A 21405-nucleotide genomic window follows, 5' to 3' on the forward strand; every position below is an offset into this window, starting at 1 on the left:
CCGCGGGGTTTCGTCCGCTCGCCGCTAGGTGCCGACTCTGCTCGATCTCGCCGCCAATACGTAGAAGGTACGACTCTCGTCCTTTTCGATAAATTTTTTTTTTCACTTTGAAACTAAAAAAAAGACCTGTATAAAATTACTGATTATGCAACGGAAATTGTGTGATTTTAAATCCTGCGAAGACGCAGTTCATGATATATAAGTCGTTGCAGAGACATGCGGCTTCATCTCCGACCACCAGGGGCGTAGCAGCTGGGGGGTGGGGGTTTCAAAGCACCCCCGAAAAATTTTCAATTTTGCTTACGTATATATACGCGCACACATACAAACGCACGCACGAACATACATAAAGTATGGTTGAACCCTCCCCCCCTCCCGAAAAAAAATTCTGGTACGCCCCTTCCGACCACAACGCTCAATAGGCATGACATCCCTGCCATACTCTGTGTGTCGTCCCTCTGTACTTATAGATCCCCGCTCTAAATTTTCTAATCACATCCCGATCAATAAAGAAGCAACAGCATTTGGCATACGTGCACTACTCATATACGCGCATTTTTTTCTAGCCATGCATTACTACTATTAAACTTCGATTTCATTCATAGTCACATCATCTATGGTATCGCTTCATCGGAAATAATTAGTACTGTAATCTTTAATAAATGCAGCACACTGAAGATCAAGCTGTTGACATTATAATACGCGGCCATTGTTTCTCTAACACCTCCTCAGAACTATGCACACGCCAGATTCTCCATGTTACTCATTTGTTCAACTGTCATTTAGCAGTAATATTTCCTGTTTTTACAACTTTTTTAGTTATGATTTAGTAGTTAATCGTACTAGCACAAGGTTTGCAGTAAATGAAATTCTCTGCTTCATTCATGGCACAATAATAACGAAGAAATGGGTTCTTTCGTGCGCCTAAACTTTGGAACAGTCTACCATATTAAATTGTCATGTACTTTGTACTCACTTAAGTACCAACCGAAGAATTCTTTACTGTAAGGTTAACTTTGTGTAATGTTTTTTTTTGCTTATGAGGAGCTGTGCAATTTTGGCATTGTTGTGCACTTACCTTGGCCCTTTGCTTTTTATGTGTTTTCTCACTTAGTTTATTACTTTTCTTGCATGAACTAGACCCATCGAGGAAGCTCCAAGTTCCATCGCACCTCCCCCGCCGTGATGCAACTTTACTGTGCCGCCTGTGGTTAGGAGTAGCTTTCACGAAGGCGTACTCTTTTCGCATAGGAATGGCAGACACATCAAAATGTGACTCGTGCAATAGCAACGAAACGATAGAACATCTACTGTGTTTCTGTGGACGTTTTGTGGACGAACGAAACGTTCTGCGCGATGCGCTGAACAAGTTAGACGACAGACCATTTTCCGAAGAAAAGATCCTCTGATCGTGGCCCTACGCATCGCAGGCCAGCAAAGCGACGCGAGCATTACTGCTGTTTTTAAAATCGACCGGCTTAAACGACCGCTTGTAGGCATTCAATGGACAGGTGCATATGTACCCTGACAGTGCCTTCTTCCCTCTTCTTTCTTTCTTTTAATCCCTTCATCCCTTCCCCCCAGCGTAGGGTAGCAAACCGGATGCGCGTCTGGTTAACCTCCCTGCCTTTCCTTCATTTCCTTCCTCCTCCTCCTCCTCCTTGCTGATGTCACTTCATTTTCTGCTCTGTATTCCACTTTCCTTATTTCGACTAATCAAGGGTCCCGCTGCTGTTCCTGACTTTGGGACTCTCGTCTGCATATAACTTTATTGTTATACATTTGATGAAGGACAACTTTTCAGTGAAAACTGTGACTGAAAGCCGTTAGCGCTTTGCCTTCCCTGATAGTGCGGCACGGCAATCACGCGTCACGTGCCTTGGTATGCCGCAGAGGGGACACACAGTCTGTCCTGGCCTTGATGTGGCACCTGACATGATGACCGTGCTGCCAGTGCAAGGGGGGGAGGTAGATCAGGTGATGTCGAGGTGTCCAGCGCCTTGCGGTTTGTCGATGGTCTCCTCCAAGTGGGTTTCTCGTGTGAAGCTCGACTCTCCTCTCTACTTTGCACTTCGACTTGAAGGAATTTCAGGATAGCTTTTACTTGCCCTTCTTTTGATTGTACGGAAGAGCCGACCGCGTCTATGCCAGTATTCGTCATTCCTGCGGTATATGATCGCCAAATAAGCGCATCAGCGCTCGGTACGAAACAACTACGTACTCTACAGACGTCGTTCCAAGGCCGTCCAGACAGGTGGTCCTGAATTGCATTTTCTCGTACAGGGCCCGAAGCCTCGAAACATGGGACGATGACTCGACCGGTTAAATGGCAAGCAGGCTGTTTATGTGGTCATCGATCATGAGGTCTGCTTCGGCCATACCTTTCGCGTGGCACCTTGACGGCGTCATTGAAGTTTCCTTCTGTCAGGCGTATCCCTTCGATGGCCAGCTTCGTAGCGCCAGCCAAGTAAGCCTTCAAGGACTTAAACTCTTCAATATTGGTGCGATCAAGATGCGTGTGAATCGTCAATCCGTAATGCTCCCAAAACACCTGCCACTCACGGTTCTCCTTGCTAAATACAGGGGTATTTCCAGCTTCGGCAAGGCCACCCATAGGCCCGGTGCTCGTGGTTTTGACCAATGATGAAGTTCTGACCAGTGATGCACGGGTGGTCAGCTCACTTGGAGTTGCTGGATCCATCACTAGATCCTGCTAAGCTCGACTAATTGGCTTCGATGACGGCAGGATTAGCAGGCAAACGCGCATTCAGCGTGTACCGAAGCCTGCTATTGGCTTCGGTGATCTTCTCGTCGCACTCAACAGCGCTCTTAATTCCTTTGTCAAAATCTTCACCGTCATAGAGGCCGGTGATCTGTTTGTCCAGTTCGGTGAGAGCTGAATATTTGTCGCGAAGCCCGTCCGTTATTTTCTGCAGGTCGATGGATGATGGTTGTCTGCCATGCAGAAGGATCTCACTGGCCTCAGAAAGAAGTCGGGTAATGGCACAACGAAGGAAGAACGCCTCGACGCCTGCGAAATTTCTGCATTCTTGGTATGGTATCAGTGCGAAGGATGTCGGCTTTCTCCCAGCTTTTCGGCACCGGTAATGTAGAGGCAGCGAAGAGACCGACACCCGCGTTACCCGGATCGAACACTTCTGTCTTTTCTTTTAATTACGCGCTCACAAGCGCCGTTTTCCGGCAGCCTCGCCGTCTTCTTCCCAGATTGTCTTGTGTGCTGCATGGCATTTCCAGCAAACGCTTTTCCGCGGTAGACTCGGGAATGTCGGTCCTATTTCTGGCTTATTTACTACACGAACAAATATTTCCATTTATTAAGCCTATAAAAAGTACCTATCACACTTGCAGAACTTCCTTACGAAAGTGACCCGTTGCGATTGTCCAGAAAAAAGAAACAAGTTCAGGGGAAGATGGGTGCTTGAGGAGATGAAAAATTCTTGAACACGGGGTGCCACTGCAGCCAACGTTTCGACAAGCGGACTTGTGTTCTTCAAGGCTGCCATTGCAGCCTTGAAGAACACAAGTCTGGTTGTCGGAACGTTGACTCCAGTGACACATCATGCTCACGTGTTTTTCACGTTGTGATTGTACATCTCTAACGGCTGTGTGTCTTAGCTGGAACACAGATGTTTGTGAGAACACGTGTGTTCCAGATGTTCTTATTAACACATCTGTTTCAGAGAGCACGAACAGATGTCCCTTCCTGCTGTAAATGTCCCATTCATTATGAATTCCGTGAGGTCAAGGCTGGGTAGCCTTTCTGAGAATGTGTGAGCTATGTGAGGCTTATGTATTTAAGGCATTTAACGATACTTTAAAGTCGTTAGAAGCCGCTAATTTTACCAGGCTAGAAGTGAATATTTTGATGCTAGTAGCTGTCTAGGGAACGTCGAGGGCTGCCGAGAAAGAAATATGACTCTCTTATGGATTACATGCGGTAAGACGCTTTTGTACGCTGACATTCTACATCTTTTCTTGCTTAAAACAGGACCATTGACTTGTGGTACAAAAACTTGGAGGAAAGGACTCTTGAGGTTCGCCTTCAAGAGTGCAACGTAATAGCGTAATAGGACCCTATTCGCACCACCTTCTCAATTACTAGCCTGACTTCGGATCTCGGTGCATGCCACAAGGAAACGAAAGTTTGTGCTTGTAACATTCGCCGTTTCAAACTATCCTAGAATGCCTACTGCAAGTAGAGTTGCGCAGTGCCTACTGCGCCACAACTCTTCCTTTTGCGATTCAGCGAAGGGCCCACTACGCGTTCGTAAGGCAATGCGCGAACCTACGCAGGTGCTCACTTTGTTGATGCTTTTGCAGCTGTTGATGATTAAATATGTCTGAGCATTTTGTAATGGGTGGGCCTTTAAAACAACCGCTCGTTGCGCAATTCACATGCTTTAACGCCTGGCGCGATTCTACGCTTCTGCCGTGAAATATTACATGCGTTATCGAGACTCCTCCCACTACATGAAATTCGTATAGTATTTGTTTTTTGAAGGCGTTTCAAGCAATCACGTGGCTCTGTAGTAGAACGCCTGCTTGACACGCAGAAGGCCTGCATTCCATTCCAGCTCAAATCGAGGATTTTTATTACTTACTTTATTTGCACCTTTCTCGATTTTTCTGTCACGGACAAAGCTCATTTTTCGCTCACAACCAACGACGCCGACACCAGATCTTTTTTTTTTCTAAACGAGGTCTTCAACGCTATCGCGTTATTTTTCAATTTCTATTCACTGTGTGCGTCCCAAATGAAACAGGAATGATTTGAAATGTCAAAATATTCCTCCTTCTCTAACATGAATTTTATTGTTATTGTTTTTCGAGCACGCTCACCTAATTATTAGCCATTTACGATAACGACAAGCACAAGTGTAATAAGCGCCTCTCTGCCTTAGCGGTTAGAGCAGGGGTCTGAAGCTTACCTGAGCTGCAAGGCCGAAGTAACGAAACTTAGTCCCTGCAAGGGCCGATACAATGAAGAAGGTTAAACCGGGGAAGAGGAGAATTTCACCAAAAAGTCTGCTAACTTTGCCGTTTGACGGGTCTTTCCCATATCTGTGATATGTTTTTTTCTCAGTTTTCTTGCATGTGTTATGAAGTACATATCTATTTTGTTCCCTATTTACCTGAGTAGTGTAATCCATTGTGCAAATGTTTTTTTTTGTTGTTTTGTTTTCTCATATTCATTGTATAACTGTCATACTTTATAGTCACTGTATTAGTGTATTATACAAAGTGCATATGTGCTTTACCATATGTAAGATACTTTATAGTCACTGTATTAGTGTATTATACAAAGTGCATATGTGCTTTACCATATGTAAGGGGGTGAGGTCACCCTCAAGCCGCGTTTGTGCGGCCGTTTTCCCTCACCCACCTCCATTTACCACTATGTTGTACATGTGTGTAAATGGAAATCGATCGATCGATCGATCGATCGATCAATCAATCAATCAATCAATCAATCAATCAATCAATCAATCAATCAATCAATCAATCAATCAATCAATCAATCAATCAATCAATCAATCAATCAATCAATCAATCAATCAATCAATCTCAAACATGCGCAAATTCTGAGAGAAATTTGGCGTCAGTATTACGCTTACTTTGTCTTCGACAGTTTCGACAGTACTATATTGACCTACATTTTACCCTACACTTAAAGTAGCGCAGTGTAATAATAGTAAAGTGCAGACGTGTAGACGTGCAGTGGCGCTGAAGCCGGTAGCGGCTGTCATCGAAATTAACTGGAACCGGCCACCATGGTTGCGAGCAACCTGGCCTTCGGCAACCTTGGGTCTCTGCGAAATTACATCATGAGCCAAAAACGTCCTTTGGCCTTGCCCGCGAAGTTCCTTTCTGGTGCAGAGAGCTGTGCATTGCGGGTTTATGGCTCATGAACATACTTACTAAGAAAAAAAAATCCACGCATATCCACGAAGTGAATGATGATGAGTGGGCGAAGCACTGGGGATCGTTCAGTAACCGTGGATCTCCCATGACATTGCCCACTCGCGCATGTAAATGAGTGACAACGCGTGTGCACAGTTATATGCAATGTGTTTTATTGGTCATAACTCGTATGGCGTGTTCAGTTGTGGATTCCGTTTTGCCTTCATTATTACAGCTTTGTGGTCCGTGAAATGTAGAGCGAATGGTTCTTCGATCGGATCTAGCCAGAACTTGGCAAAGACGAGGTCGCGCGAGGCCACGCCCACGAACGGTCTATTTTGGAACCATGTGCGCGCTACGCGCGCTCTGTAGACGGTTTTGCGCATGTTGTCATCGCTGCGCTTGTTTTTTAGCAACTTTCGAGCGGCGCCGCGCCGAGTATGGTCTATTTTTAAACCATATGCGCGCTATGCTCGCCCAGTAGACGGTTTATGCACAGCAGTTTTGCATCTGCGCTTCGACTGTAGACTACGGTGGACGGATGGACATTGTGAGGTCTTAAGGTGCTTGGCTCTAAAATCTGGGACGAAGACAGTCACGTGAGGGTCGGGCCGCCTGCGGCCTGCGGGCCCCGTGTTGGAGACCCCTGAGTTAGGGCGTCGGGATTCGGTATTGGAGGCCCAGAGTTAAAATGAAGCCGTTGTTACGTGGTTATCTAGTCGCATTTAATATACCATGGCCGTAAGCTACCAAGCAGATAGTTGTACTTTCGGCCGCAAAAGCGCATGGTGGAGCGACGGAAATTGGCATTGCTGCGCCATCTGCCGCCAGAGAGCGTGGTGTCGCGGCTTCCACGCATGGCCCGCTTTGGCCATGCGGGTCCTATCTTCGCTATCGGAGATGTCTCACCGCTCTGTTGCCCCGACGTACATTTCATTCTTTTGGCACCCGTAGAAGCGCCGCGTCACCATCGCCGCTCGTCTGCTTCGGCACTGCGGTGGTTTACGGAGGCCGCCACGATGGTACAGCGGCTACGGTGCTCGGCTACTTCGCCTCCCTGCTTCTTTGAGGTGCCTTCGGATTGTGTCGCATGTTGGATGAATTTCAAGCTCTTTCTGAACTTCTGGGGCGCTAATGAACGGATTCACCACGGTCGCGGCAATAATGCACGCATTATGAACTTCCGTAGCTCTTTGCCGTCCATTGCATGGAGCGTCAGCTATCCTTCCTTGGTCTCGGAAAGCTTCTGCAACTGGCGTCACTGCCGGTTTTATCTTCTACCGGCGGCATAGAGGGCTTGTCCAAAAAGTAATGTCAGTTATTATGTTGTAAAGCGTCTATTCCTCACAACACTCTAGGACCAGTTAATATTGGTGAATGGGGAAGTTAGCTTACGGACACGCCGTCGCACTGTCGTATGCTACCACCTGGCGAGTAAAGATAAGACTTATTTGTGAAACTCGTTTTCATTTCCCGTGCAAGCCACAGTGCATCACGTCGGAACAAAGGAATGTCAAGTTTTGTGTGAAATTTGACAAGTCCGTAGTGGAATTTTTTCTATGATAAAGACGCCCTTTGTTATAGGAAACTTGACGTTCAGCGGAACGTCTAGTGTACCGGAGACACAAGGCTTTTCTTAGAAGGTTGCGAAGAGGTCAGCGATGAAGCCCGCGCTAGACGGCCGGTAACTACCATCACCGATGAAAATCTGACGCGTGTGAGCGATTTTTTTGAGCTCGGACCGTCATTTGAGTGTCCGTTTAATGACAGAGACATTCAAGATTCCAAAAAGTACCATTCACGAGGTTTTGAGGAATAATCTGCAGACGCAAGAAGTGTGCAAAGATTGCGCCCACAGTGTTAACAGACAATAAAAACCGTGCCGAGTTGAAACGTGCCAAGACCTTCTGGACCTGTGTGAAAGTGACTCCGACATTTTAGACAACGTAATAATAGGTGACAACTCTCGGGTGTTTGAATACGACACCAAAACAAAAAGGCAAAGTGCCGAGTGGCATACCTCAGCGTCCCAAAGAAAACCAGAATCAGCAAGTCAAAGATCAATACCAAACTGATTGTGTTCTTTGACATCACGTGGCTTGTCCATCATGAGGCATGAGCTGGTACCACATGTCACAAGTGTCAATGCCAAATTCTATGCGGGAGTACTCAAGAGACTCAAACGAAGGGTTCATCGCGTCCGGCCTGACATCACGGGAGATTGGAAACTTCACTATAACAACGCGCCACCCCACATCACCGTCGTCGTGATCCGCTTCTTGGTCGATTCAAAGGCACCAAGGGCCCTGACCTGGCTCCCCAAGACTTCTTTTTGTTTTCGCGCTTCAAAACTTCCATGAAAGGACATCATTTCGGGACTGGTTACAACGTCAGACATGCTTGCACCAAGGATCTAAAGGACATTCCGGAAGAAGCCTACCGTGACGCCTACAATGCCTGGAAATCGCGCAGTAAGCGATGTATCGGCGCAGGGGGAGCCTAATTTGAAACATTTTATTGCGCTGTACTCAGAGCCGTATATTCCCTTTGGAAGGAATATACGGCTCTGGCTGTACTGATCTGGTCAATACTTTTTCAATCGACTTATTGACGTTACTTTTCGTACATACCCTGTTTCTTTGTTGAGCCTTGAAAGGGGCAGAAACAAGCCGAGCTTAACAGCAGGGGCTTACTGCTTCATTCGAAGCATCGACGGTATCTCAGTACAAGGGCCACAACATAGAAAGAAGCGATACAGATAGGCGCTGAATTTCTTTAGCCGGCGCACAAGCGCTACATTCATGCTCATACGCTCATGCTCCTCGGGTATGACATTCACACACTGCCCATTTTGCCCAACAAAACGCCGCCATGGGAAACCACGGTACTCACCGATGGCACGAGCAAAGACAATGCATGTCAGTGTTCTATTTGTAATGCTTTTCAAGATATAATTAGTACATCGATGCACTGCAGTTTGTTTTATAAATTGATGTGAGAACAGTTCACTATCTGCTGCCAAATTCTGTAAGGGCAGGGGTCTTTGTCAAGCCGCTATAATAGCGGCTTTTTGCCCCTGTCCTAGCATTTGTTCTTATGATGAATGCTGAAATAAAGGCTTTCGGTGTAGCGCGAAAGGAAACCCGGACACGAAAAGGCACATAGAAACACCACACAGCGCTGTGTAGTGTTCCTATGTGCCTTATTGTGTCCGTGTTTCCTTTCGCGCTACACCAAAAGCCTTTCATATGAGTAACCAACAAGGCCACATTGCAACCCTCATCGGCTGAAATAAAGGAATCTGAAAAGCCACTTCCACTCATTATGGACCCTAATCAGCGAGTGCGGCGCCTCGTCTATGCCAAAAGGCATGCTAAGGCCACGAGTTCCCTCCCCTTCACTGTACGCATCGTACACACGGACGCTGCACTTCCTGGAGACGGTACCAGTGACACTTGTTGACACAAGACAAATGGCAATCAGAACCGACGCCATCATGTATCAGCAGAAGGGTTGTACAGCACCCACGCAGAGCTAGTAGCCATCCGAGATTATCTGGGGTGGGCCCTCGAAACTTCATCTCAAACTGACCACATTCACCATCGTGTGTAGACTGACACCCATTCTGCCCATCAAGCACGCGCTAATGTTCTTTACACAGATACCGTACTGCAGAAGATCTGGCCCCAGGCGCGCCTGGTCCGCGATTTCGGTCACGATGTTACGATCCTCTGGGTCGAGGTGCATTGCAGTATCCCCGGAAGCGAGAAGGCTCATAGATTAGAGCGCGCTCATCTCTCCACTGCGCTAGCCAGAGCCTCCCATGCTCATTTTCCTCTCCTAGTTACCCCACCCGAGCTAGCAGATCCCACGGCAAACAAGCATATGACCAAACTACGTCATGCCGCCTGCCTCACAGAAGTGGGCAATCGCCTCTCGATACCGTTGCTTCCCTCGAAGGTATTCACACGGCTAGAGTCTGTCCTGCTTCAGAGAATTCAGACAGGAAGACTCCTTATTCCTTTCTTGCTGAACCGTTTTCGCAGGGGTGACACACCGCCACCCGTAACTGGTTTCTGCTCCACGTGCAACTACGGTGCTGATATCAACCACCTGTGTTGGGAGTTCCTCCTCTACATCCCACCTAGGCTTCTTGCCCTGGCCACCATAAAACGGGGACCCTGGCCTTCTTTCCTCCAGACACGGGCCCTCCCAGATCCAACGAACGCCTGCGGGTCGAGCCATAGAGTTCTGGAGAGCATTCCTCTTGTTCCTCTAGGACCCAGCGGCTCCACAGGTCGGCGATCGGCTCCGCTACAGCCACAAGATTCGAGCGAATCAAGCGGCCCGAAAGTGGTTCAGCAAGGCACCGAAAGTGGTTTACGTTTTTCCGAGCGTCATGTTTAAACTTGACACTCAAGCGGTATCTGTAGAAATGTTGGAACTTTAGTACGCTACTTTGCAGAAAGAGGTCCGCTCTCGGTGAGCCACAGAAAACACTAGGAACATCACGAAGAAACTCCTTTTATAAAATGTTGATACTGCCACGCACGCTTCTTTTTCGATTTTCTTGTAACCGAACCGTTACTCGTGTAGCCACTGCCTTGCGCACGCCTCGCCGGCATGTCGAACATTCCCGATTATTTTAGGTTGTTCTGATGAGCTTTAGCGCGCAACGTGAACAGTTGAGTATATTCCAGAACTAACGCGGCCACCAACGACAACGTTGGAATCTCCGATGCCACATGTATAAATGCCGGCGCGCCTTACCGCTGATCACATTACTCGACGGCTGGCGATTGTTCTCGCTGCTATAAGAATAAAAGAGGGACTTGTAGAGTAGTAACTTTATTGTGTTTAAAAGAACGCATCTCAGCTTGCTTACGACCCCATTTATTTGAGCCAATTTTGCTTCGATGTGATCCACGTGCTGTTATCAAGACGTATGGCAATAAAATACAGCTCCGAGGCTCTTAAATTGTTCAACCACACCTATAGGTTGTGGGTTTAGCTTAATCTCGAAAGAGGAAGGAAATGGTTTATTTTGCTTGTGTTTGTGTTTTCTGCTCACTTATAGCTTGTGTTTTCGGCTCACTGATACGAGTGCACTTCGATTCTGGCCATTTTCGTAGATGGCTCATGGAGTCATTGCAATCCCGGACAAGGAGACCACGATTATGTTCAGTAAAACATGCTAGTGTCATCAGCGTAGATAATAAATTTAGAAGTGGTGTTAACGTTGCAAATGTCATTAGGGTGCCTATTAAAGAGTAATGGTCCCGATATACTGTCCTGTGGAATGTCAGAAGTTGCAGACTTTAGTTCTGTTTTCGTGCTGTCTATGCAAACAACCTGTTTTCTACTCGACAGATATGATTTCAGAACTATTTGAGCCTGTCCACGCAAAACCATAACACGCGAAGTTTCTTAGGACTAGAGTCTGGTTCACAAGATACAATGCGTTCGAAAAATCTGCAAAGATACCAATAACGATGGCTTTCTCTTCAAAGTGGATTAGCATATATATTTCTTTTTCTCGAGCAGTGCCATGTCAGCAGATTTATTTTCATGAAAACCAAATTTATTTGGCGTCAGTAGACCATGGTTGTTAATAAAATCAGACAACATAGTATATAGCACTTCCTGAAACGCTTTTGAGAATATTGGAAGTATGGATATTGGTCTATAATTTCCTAAATTATTGAGATCTCCTTTCTTATGCAGAACCGTTACGTTAGCTCCTTTCATTTTCCTAGAAAATACATCTTCAAGAGTATTGCTGCTATAACTTATGTTGTTACTGGGCTCAGTAATATTGTCATTATAAGAATTAATCTATTTATTGGATTCCTCTGACGGTTTGTTGTGGGCGACAGTTGTAAGAAAGTTGTTAAAAGCATCTGCCAGCTTTACTCCAGATATATCGTTATCATTTAGTTTAAACGTACGTGCGGCAGGTCGTGGTTTCTCACGTCTTAGCAAGAAATTTAACCTTGACCATAGGAAATCGTGGCGTCCATTTTTCACTTCAAGCAATGTAAAGCAGTATTCCGCAGGTGCCCGGTGCTGTTTCTTTTGTTAACCTGTTCCTATATTTTTTAAGTGCCCTGAGGTCATTAGCTGAATGTGCATTTAAGAAAATATTTAACAGCTTGTCTTTCATTTTAATTTGTCGGCGTAACTAAGGAGTTATCCAAGGTTTGCGAGTGTTGCGTTTTCATCCACGCGCTTATAATGTGGAGCAAGATGGCAGGGCTGTTTGAATACGTGGAGAAGCTTATCTGAGGCCTCGTCTGTGTTATTTGCAATGCCTACATTATTCCACTGAATTTGTATTAAGGAGTCGTGAAAAAAACTCAAGGTTGTAGCTGTTTGTCGCTGGTACTTTACCGCTACCGTGTTATTTATAGCTAAGAACACTGGAGGGTGATCATCGATAACGCATGATATTGCATCTGTTTCAGCTATTGATTGGGAGGGTTTCGTAATGAGCAGATTGAGAAGAGACGCACTTTCTGGTGTGGCCCTCGTTGGTATTTTAATAAGGTTAACAAATCCGTTCGAAGTCAAAGTTGTGTTAACATTCTTAGTAAGGACATTATTCTTCAACAAATCAACATTCAAATTCCTTCCAGCTATTTATGTGTATTTACTCTCTGTTATAAACGGATAGCAACTATCACAAAACTCGAAGAATTTGACCACATTTCCCTGAGAATGACGCTAGCACACCGAAAATACGAATCTGCCAGGGGCCGGCCGATACGATTTCAAAATCATCAGTAATTAAACAATACGAGACCAACTTATCGCATTCAGCATTATTGTACAGTTTATAATTACACAGTGTTATAATTGCTTATCGTAAAAATGTCAGAATAATTGGTGTTCCAAGTTTCAGTGAGCATGAACAAAGCCCGGCCGTGGTGCGACCTTAGCCCAAGCTCGGTAAAGAAGCTCAGCGTCGAATAACCGGCGCTCTTCTGACTGTCACACCTCTTCTCCGATTACGCTCTTCCCGTGCGAATGGAACGACCTGAGCAAAACTAGCAACGGTGCGTTGCCGGAGCCAATCTCCGAGGCTTACGAATAATGCATCATGACACTAACAAGCACCGACTGCGAGCGTTTTGGTAGTCTCAGCACGGCGGAAGCTTTCGCTGCAATATTGTAGAAAACTCAATGGTCGTTGAAATGCGGCGCCCACGGTGATTCGATTCGGTGACGACGCAGTTACGCGATTCGTCTTTCGCGTCATCGTGTGACTCTCCCTTGCTAGCGTAGTCCCGCTTCCGAATGAACTAATGGTATTACTCCGCCGCTTACTGCTTCGATTGCACTGGCACCGACTACTAGGAAGCGCACATCTTGCCGTTTCTCTCCTCAAATGAGGACGCTTTGAAACAGTGCACGCAGTGCACGTCAAGTTAGTGTTTATTATGTGCATGTTGAAGCCATCTTTTCGCGGTATTCACTATATGCTGTGTCCAACTCTATGCTAACTACTACAGCTACCACAAAGGTTTAATCATGTTCATGGACGTTAGTCGTCGGAATGGAGATGGGCCATTAGGCGTCAACGTAGGTGCGTCCACATCAAGCGGTGCTATAGCTGCCAAACACCAGTAGAAATCGTGCAAGCTCTCGTATATCAGTGTGTAATAAACATTAAACTACTTCTGCGAGGGCATGTTTCACTTTGTGTTATACCGATTCCTATGACGGAGGGATCAACCATGTCTTTTTTTTTTTCAAGCGCTGACATTCTTTTTTTCATGTCCTTTATATGGGCCCCTTGATGCAACAACGTTTGCTCAAATTCATCGAACTCCTAAGATATAAAACTAAGATGCTCTTTTATGCTTTCAATTTTTCCTGCCAGGGGAATCAGCCGTTCTCATTTCTGGTTAACTGATATGAGGGCGAGCTTAATATCTGCTTCATAACCATTACTGTGTTTACTACGCATGTTGCCACCTCCAGCACTTCTGCATGATAGGAACCGCCACGAATTCTTTGCTGCCTAGTTCTTTCATTTGGAAGACTTTTCAGTTATACCAGCGCATTTTACGAAGTGATAAACATGCTCGCACTTGCAACATTACATAAATTCTCATCCTCAGGAATGACCAGAGCACGCCTTACGTGAATCGGACATCGTTTCAAGTGTAGGGAGGTAGTAAGAACGCGCCGTCCAACAATACAAATGCAATGACAATGGTATATTATCGAATGATATATTTTTCCGGGTTCTGTGGTATGGTATAGGCCCGCACTATGCAGGCGCCTGTTGAAGTGCAGAGCTGTAATAGATAAACATATATTTTCTATGGCACCAATACAACTAATTCTTTATTTAAAAATCTCTAAGCTTCAAGATGGCGGGCGCCGACGGAGACCCGTTGACCACCTTTCACGAGGTCACTTCACACTATAGGCTAGGCAGGAAATCCTTTCCAGATCCGCACAGAGAGCTAACTCGGAACCAGGAGATCGCCCTCCGACTCCTCCAGACTAGATCGTTCCCGTCGCCGGCCACTATGGCCGTGTATACAGACATTTCGCCAAAGTGCTCAGCTTGCGATCAGCTAGCAACTTTTTCCCATTTAATGTGGCGGTGCCCCCGCTTGCGCGTTTGCACAAGAAAGCATCAGATCAACAAGACAGAATTCTTAAAATGCATCGCAAGTCCGGATCTTGCGAATCAACTCCGGGCGGTCCAGGGAGCCTGTGAAGCGATCGGGAGCCTTTGGCTCCCGACCCCTCCGCGGGCGATGCCCTCCGCGGGTTTTTAGGAACCCTCGTCCCAGGACACAATAAAGTTCCTCTGTCTGTCTGTCTGTCTGTCAAGATGGCGTAGTGAGGTAAAGAAAATATCACGTGAGCATGCTGGCTGAAAGCCCACTTCGCCTTTGCGGCGTTGGCATGAGTAAAAAAAAACAGAAAACGCAAATATATTGCCGCGCAAGCTGCACAACTTCCGTCTTTGTGGCATTTGTGTGTCAAAAAACATCAAAAAGCAAGGAATGCGACCCTGATGCAAGACTTAGGGGCCTCACAGTGGCACTTGCACTGATTGTGTTGGTGAACTTGTGATTAACTGTGGGCCATTTTCTTCTTTCAAGCGCGGAACACTTTAGAGGCTCGGGCTGTCGTCTCATGTCATCTGCTCATCCGTCATCTCATGTTGTCGCTTGGCGTCACGCAGGAAAACCATGTATAGCACAGCCATGTATAGTATACTATAGTAAGGGAGCGGAAAAGAGATGTGAGGGTGACGAGGAGGGAAAGGAGGAGGGGAAAGGGTAAAGCATAGCATAGCCATGTATGGGGTCACGCAGATAAAACCATGAATAACATAGCCAAGTATAGCATAGTATAGGAAGGCGGCGGGAAAGCAACCCGAGGGTGAGGAAAAGTAATGTGAGGGTGAGGAGAAGAAAAAGGAGGAGGGAGAGCGTGCCAGTTCATCACAAATGAAGGCTTCTTTTTCCGCCAGGGACGCCGAGCAGGCTGCACCGTTGGAACGCCAGAGTGAGCTTGCCCGTGAACGCCAGCATCGCCGAAGGATAGGAGAATCGCTTCTCCGCACTTCGTACAGCTTTCACGCTGAGTGAAACTGCATGCATTTCTCTCCGCAGTCAATATTATGATCCCTGCCTCCACAAATGCTGTAGAAGACATCAACCTGCGTGATGAACAAAATTGAAGCCCGAAGTGTCATAAGGTTCCTTCATTTGAGGGGCAGGAACCAGGCCCGTATGCAGGAAGATTTTTCGGGGAGGGCCCAATTGCTGAAAACCTTGCCTATTTGAGAAAACACCTATTTTCATTATTTATTTTTGGTAAAAACACCTACTGGACCAAAATTCCGGGGGGGCACCTAGGGCATCCCCCTCTAGCTACGGGCCTGGCAGGAACGCACGCCAAATCCAAGACAAAATGAAAGCTGTCTATAGGGATGAAATACCATCGTATGACACGGTTGTCAGGTGGAAGAACTTTCATAGTAGTCACATGTCCCTGACAGAAGAGCCACGAGCGGGTAGACCCCCAATCAAGGATGATCTTGCCATGGTTGAGAAAGCGAAGGCCGTTTACTTCGACGACAGAACATCGGCCATGGAAAGAGTGATGGCGGAGACTGGACTAAGTTACGGAACTGTGTGGAGAATTATTCTTGATGAGCTGTACGTGAATAAGGTGTCGGCACGTTGGGTACGTCGCTTGTAGACACCTCAAGAGCGAACTCCCCACAACTTTTCCCAGAAGAATTTGACACTGTGGGAGCTGATGCATCCGTTCTCGCCGCCCTCCGGTTAGGCTATGAACTTTTGCAACATGAATCTTTAATCTTGCACCGAGCAACTTCTTCCTCTTTCCCGATATGAAGAAACCATTTCGTGGTCGGTGATTTGACGACAGAGAGGATGTCATCTTCGAAGTGGAACAGTGGTTTTCGAGCAAAGCGGAGGATTTCTACAAAGAGGGCTCGAAACGGGTGAAGAAACGCTGGCAAAAATGTCGGACTACACAGGGAGACTACGTGGAGGATGAAGTAACTTGGACCACTGCAAGCGACTGTTGTATCTTTTTTATTTCATGGTGATAACTAAAGCTTTTGGATACCCTTTCGTATGTATATAGTTTCTTCCTCGTAATATATTTGGGGGAAGGTGTGGAGTAAACTCACTACATCGCCAGGAACTGGATCTTTCCAGCTGACGGCGCGTTGCTGTCGAGACGATGGCAGATGAAGTGACCCAACGTACACAAGACTCATAAGGGCCACCTTCATTCATTTTGGTTCACCACCGTGATCCTGTCTCATTCAACGGCACAAGTGGGGTGGAGGTCGTTGACTGGTTGGCTGTGTATGAGCGCTCCAGTAGAAGTAATCACTTGGGTCAAACGCTAATGCTTGAACATTTTTTGGTCGCAGGTCTTGGCGAAGACACACATGATATAGGCGGTAGCTGTGTCTTCATAATGTCCTTCATATTGAAGATTGGCTCGGTCGATATGCGTTAGATATGAAATTCAAAGCATTTTTTACCGAACCAAAGGCACTTTGACCGCTTCTATTTATATATCTAGCCGACTACGCCTGGGCGCTCTTGTGGTCGTCTCCTTAACTTGACACATACCAAAATTTCCATGGAGGCTATTAGTGTATGACGAACACGATGAACAGGTCATTACACGAATAGCGTGAGATACTTGTCGCGTACTTCATGAAACCATTTCCTTCAGTCACGTATGGTGCATACCCGCATACCACGGCCATGGGATGCGGGTATGAGCCACAGGTGGTTCACAGCTTGTATCAACCCAGGAATAGCGATAAGTGATTTTCGAAAATCATTACCGAATCGCGTTATGGAACTTGTGTCACAGAAAATGCAGGGCAGGTGTCGGTAGGGTTGTCGTTGAGGCAAAAATGAAAGGGACGGAAACATTGCTAATCATTTTTATAGCCGGAATCGAACCCAGGAATTCTGCGCGGCAGTCAAATATTTTACCACAGAGTTACGCCAGTGCTTGAAACTGCTTAAGAAAGAAGCTATAATGGCGTGATTTCGCGGCAACATTAACTGTGGTTGCAGTGTTCACTATCGGCTTTTATAACAATGTAATAAACATTACATATTAACTCATATGACTCGCCAAGTGATGGTCAACTATTGGTCAATCCGGAGGAATACGGTGAAAATCGCGTCTTATGATATGCACATCATCGCACCGCAGCGTGCAATTTATTTCGATAAAACTGACATCTGTTCTCTAACATGAGTACCAACGTTACGTCGGAGCGTAGGATATCATTTGGACGTCAGTGTAGTCGACGTGCCTGGTAAGCCCATGATCAATCCCGTAGCCAGAAGGGAAGGGGTGGGGGAGGCTAGTAGCCCCCCTCCCTAATTGTTGCTCCCTCAAATAAGTACTTTCCTCAAAATAGGTGCTTTTCTGAAATAGCTAAGGCCTTCAGCAAGTCCCTCCCTGCCTCCTACAAAAAAATCACAGCATATCCACGGGGTGAATGATGATGAGTGGGGCGAAGCTACGGAGGGAATCATCTGTAAACCGTGAAACTCTTCCGTGAAATGCGCCCAGTACATAATATAAAGAGTGTGAAACATCGTGTATATATTAAACATCAAACTTTTATTGTACTGTTGGTTTACGTGGTCCCTTCATTATCACTTGTGATCGGTGAAATGCAAGGAAGAAGTCCGCTCCCGAGCGAAAGAGCGCCAAGAGCGACCGCATTCCCCGCTCGCCCTGTGCGAATTAAAGGCAAGGCTAGAGGGAAGACAGGACGCGCGTTCCACGACGCGAGGTCGGTAGCATGCCCAACGAAAGCCAACGGAACGCGATCGTGCAAGTGCTCCGGCTTCGCATCGCCTCATGGTTCCATTTAGCGTCCCAAAACCAAACATATTGCTCAAGGTGTGCCTTGCGTTTTTCGTAGAAATAATTTCTTTATCATGTACATTAAGACGAAAAGTTGAAAGCTCACTAGAGTGTATCGCCCGCAAAGTATGTCTTTTAGTGTGATTTAACTCTCGTACGGCAGGGTCCTCGCGCCGTTGCCGGTCCACCTCGCCCGTTGACGATCGGGCGAGGTGGCTACATGCAACTACTACTACTACACTTTAAGAAAAACATCTGGCGTTCTTTCGTTCTGCTTTTACAAAACATCTGGCGTCTTTCGTTGGTTTATTTCATCAATCAACGGCGTTTTGAACAAAATTTTTATTGTTTAATCACGCACAGGAGAAATCTCACCAGGCACTACCTTGGAGGTAAACAATGGCTGCTAATGGCAATGAGAGACAGAAGAAGTCGGCTTTTAGCTAACACTTACACTTCTACTTCTACTAACGTTTCCTACTGGAACATGCCAATGGCTGCTAATGGGGAATGAGAGACAGAAGAATTCGGCTTTTAGTTAACGCGCACGCTGCGAATTTTTTATTGTTCAACAACGCACAGGAGAAATCTCCCACCGGCACCACCTTGGAGGTCAAAGCGTAAGACTTGTTACTCACTACTACGACCACGACGACTACGAGGGACGAACGGGTGCCGCCTTAAGGAGCTTCGCCCCTAAAAATTCCTCGCTATGGATCTCCCCACGATATGCCTATAACTGCTCAAAATGCTCAAAGAAGGCGGTCGAACTCACAAAGCTTCACTCAAAGCAATAAAAAAGTGCGGTATGGGCCATTACTCGCCTACTGCTTCGCATGACATCGACTCCCAGAATGATTAGCCTCTTACTTGGTTCTAGCGAATGAGCAAAAGATAACGCTGGCCGCTGCCTATGCTGAGCGTGCGGGCTTCCCAGTAAGGGAAAATAGCACATACATTTGGAACTGGATGACGCAGTCATTGCAATAGGATATCAGCGGGCGTTGAGTTTGCGCTAGACGTCCAGCGCTCCTTGCGCGCCGAGTTTGTCATGCGGAAAAAAAAAACACATGGTTTTCATGGGCTGTACACGTCAAGAGAAATACTTTTGCTTTACCTTGAAACACTCATACGGCATCGTCGTCTCCGCGGCTGCAAATTCACCATTAGAAAGAACTGCCAAAGTTCGATCATTTCATGAGAGAGTTTTAGTTAATTCACTGTGTAATAGGGATGATATTCCCAATTGGGGTTGTCCGCCGAACCCGGCCGCTTGCTCATTTAGAGCATTGCTTTTTTTTTAACCGCAGAGCTATTTAAGCTGACTGTTAGTCCGTGCAGAGGGAACACAAAACTATCATCATCATGATTTGGCACGCGCCCTCTTTGTGCTCTTCTTCGTGTTCTGCTTCGTTCCCAGAAGGCGTGCGCCGACTTATCCGGCGTGGGATGCAATAAACCTGATGGGCAAGAGAACGAGTACAGAGAGAGAGAGAGAGAAAGAGAGGAATAGAGAGAAAGGAAGGGAAGGAAGACGGAAAAAAGTAGAAAGAAAGAGACAGAAACAGACCAGAGAACAAGATATAGAAAGAAACAGACACGAAAACGAGATAGTAAAGAGAGAGAGCAAGACACAAAGAGATAGAAAGAAAATCAAGGAAAGAGAAAGCAAGAAATAGATAGAGGAAGAAGGAGATAGAAACAAAGGGGAAATGAGAAATCAAGATAGAGAGAAAGGAAAGAAAGAGTCAGAAAAATAGAAAGAGCGAAAAAAGGAGCAGTTTCGCCGCAAGGGCGAAGCAATGAATGCGATAGCAAGAAAAGCGGCCCGTGATGGACCCACTACTACGCTGCAGAAAGATCTGCCCCGCGGCAGCAACTACCGCGCGAGCAGACAGCGGAAGAGCGAGGATCTCCCTGCGCAAATATTAGAAGAATCGAGCGAGCTGGCCGACGACATTTTAATGCGCCCGTTGCGCTCCTCGCTCCATCTCGCTGGTAATGAAGAAACGCTTATAAGCGCCTGCCATCTCTGAGTCCTGCCAGCGGTGAAGGGTGTGTATATAACGCTTGCCGTTATCTACCTGAAAGATCTGCGTTTTGTGGCGTTGTGGGTAGTGCCACGCGCTGCGGAGCGAGTGGTCGCTGGTTCGATTGCGCGCTTCGGAAGCATTTTTCTGAATTATTTTTCTTTGGGACATATATATATAGATATATATATATATATATATATATATATATATATATATATATATATATATATATATATATATATATACGGTGCATGACGGCGGCGGCAAAAACCAGCCGAGACTGTCCATATAATTGATATCGCAATAAAAGAGAAAGAAGTAGATAGATAGAGATAGACAGATAGAGAAATAAACACAAAGAAGAGCATCCGATCGGGTGGTAGTTGGTAAGACACGATAAATAAAATATCTGCGCTCTCCTGTCTATTCCTTTCTTGTGTCCTGTTCCTAGGCGTACTTTTATGTTAGTTAACAAAAAAAGAGATAAAAAACACAGAGAAATAGAAAAAGAGAAAGAAAGAGTGAAAGAAAAGAGAAAACTAACGAGAAAGAAGGCAGGCCGCCCAGCTCCGCACTTCCTCGATGCTTGGCACCACTAGCGCGAAGCTGCTTTAACTTATTTCTAATAAAATAAAAAAATAAATAAAAAAGAAAGAAAGAAAAAACCCATCCTTTAGAAATCTTTGCAAGTGTTCGCTGAAACATTCGGTAAAGGTTTGTTTGCAATAATTGTTATAAAACACTACAAGCATGAAAAATATACCAAAAACATGACATTTTACAGCGTTTCATTTCTGCTTTCTAACTGCGGCCATCGGAACCATCGACGACAGGAAATACTCAGATCCCTATGAAGTATTCAGCTATGAAGATGCCAGCATGGTTAGTGCACTTCCATTCTTTGAATACGTGAATTATGAATTCTGACCAGGTGCTTACTGCTCATCTTGCCGCGATTGACGAGAGTCCACAAATGCCGAAGTGATGAAAGAAATAAGCTGACAATCTTCAAATTAAACGTTACAACATTCCGGAC

The sequence above is a fragment of the Rhipicephalus sanguineus genome, chromosome 11, assembly GCF_013339695.2.
Source record: "Rhipicephalus sanguineus isolate Rsan-2018 chromosome 11, BIME_Rsan_1.4, whole genome shotgun sequence".
Taxonomy (NCBI): Eukaryota; Metazoa; Arthropoda; class Arachnida; order Ixodida; family Ixodidae; genus Rhipicephalus; species Rhipicephalus sanguineus.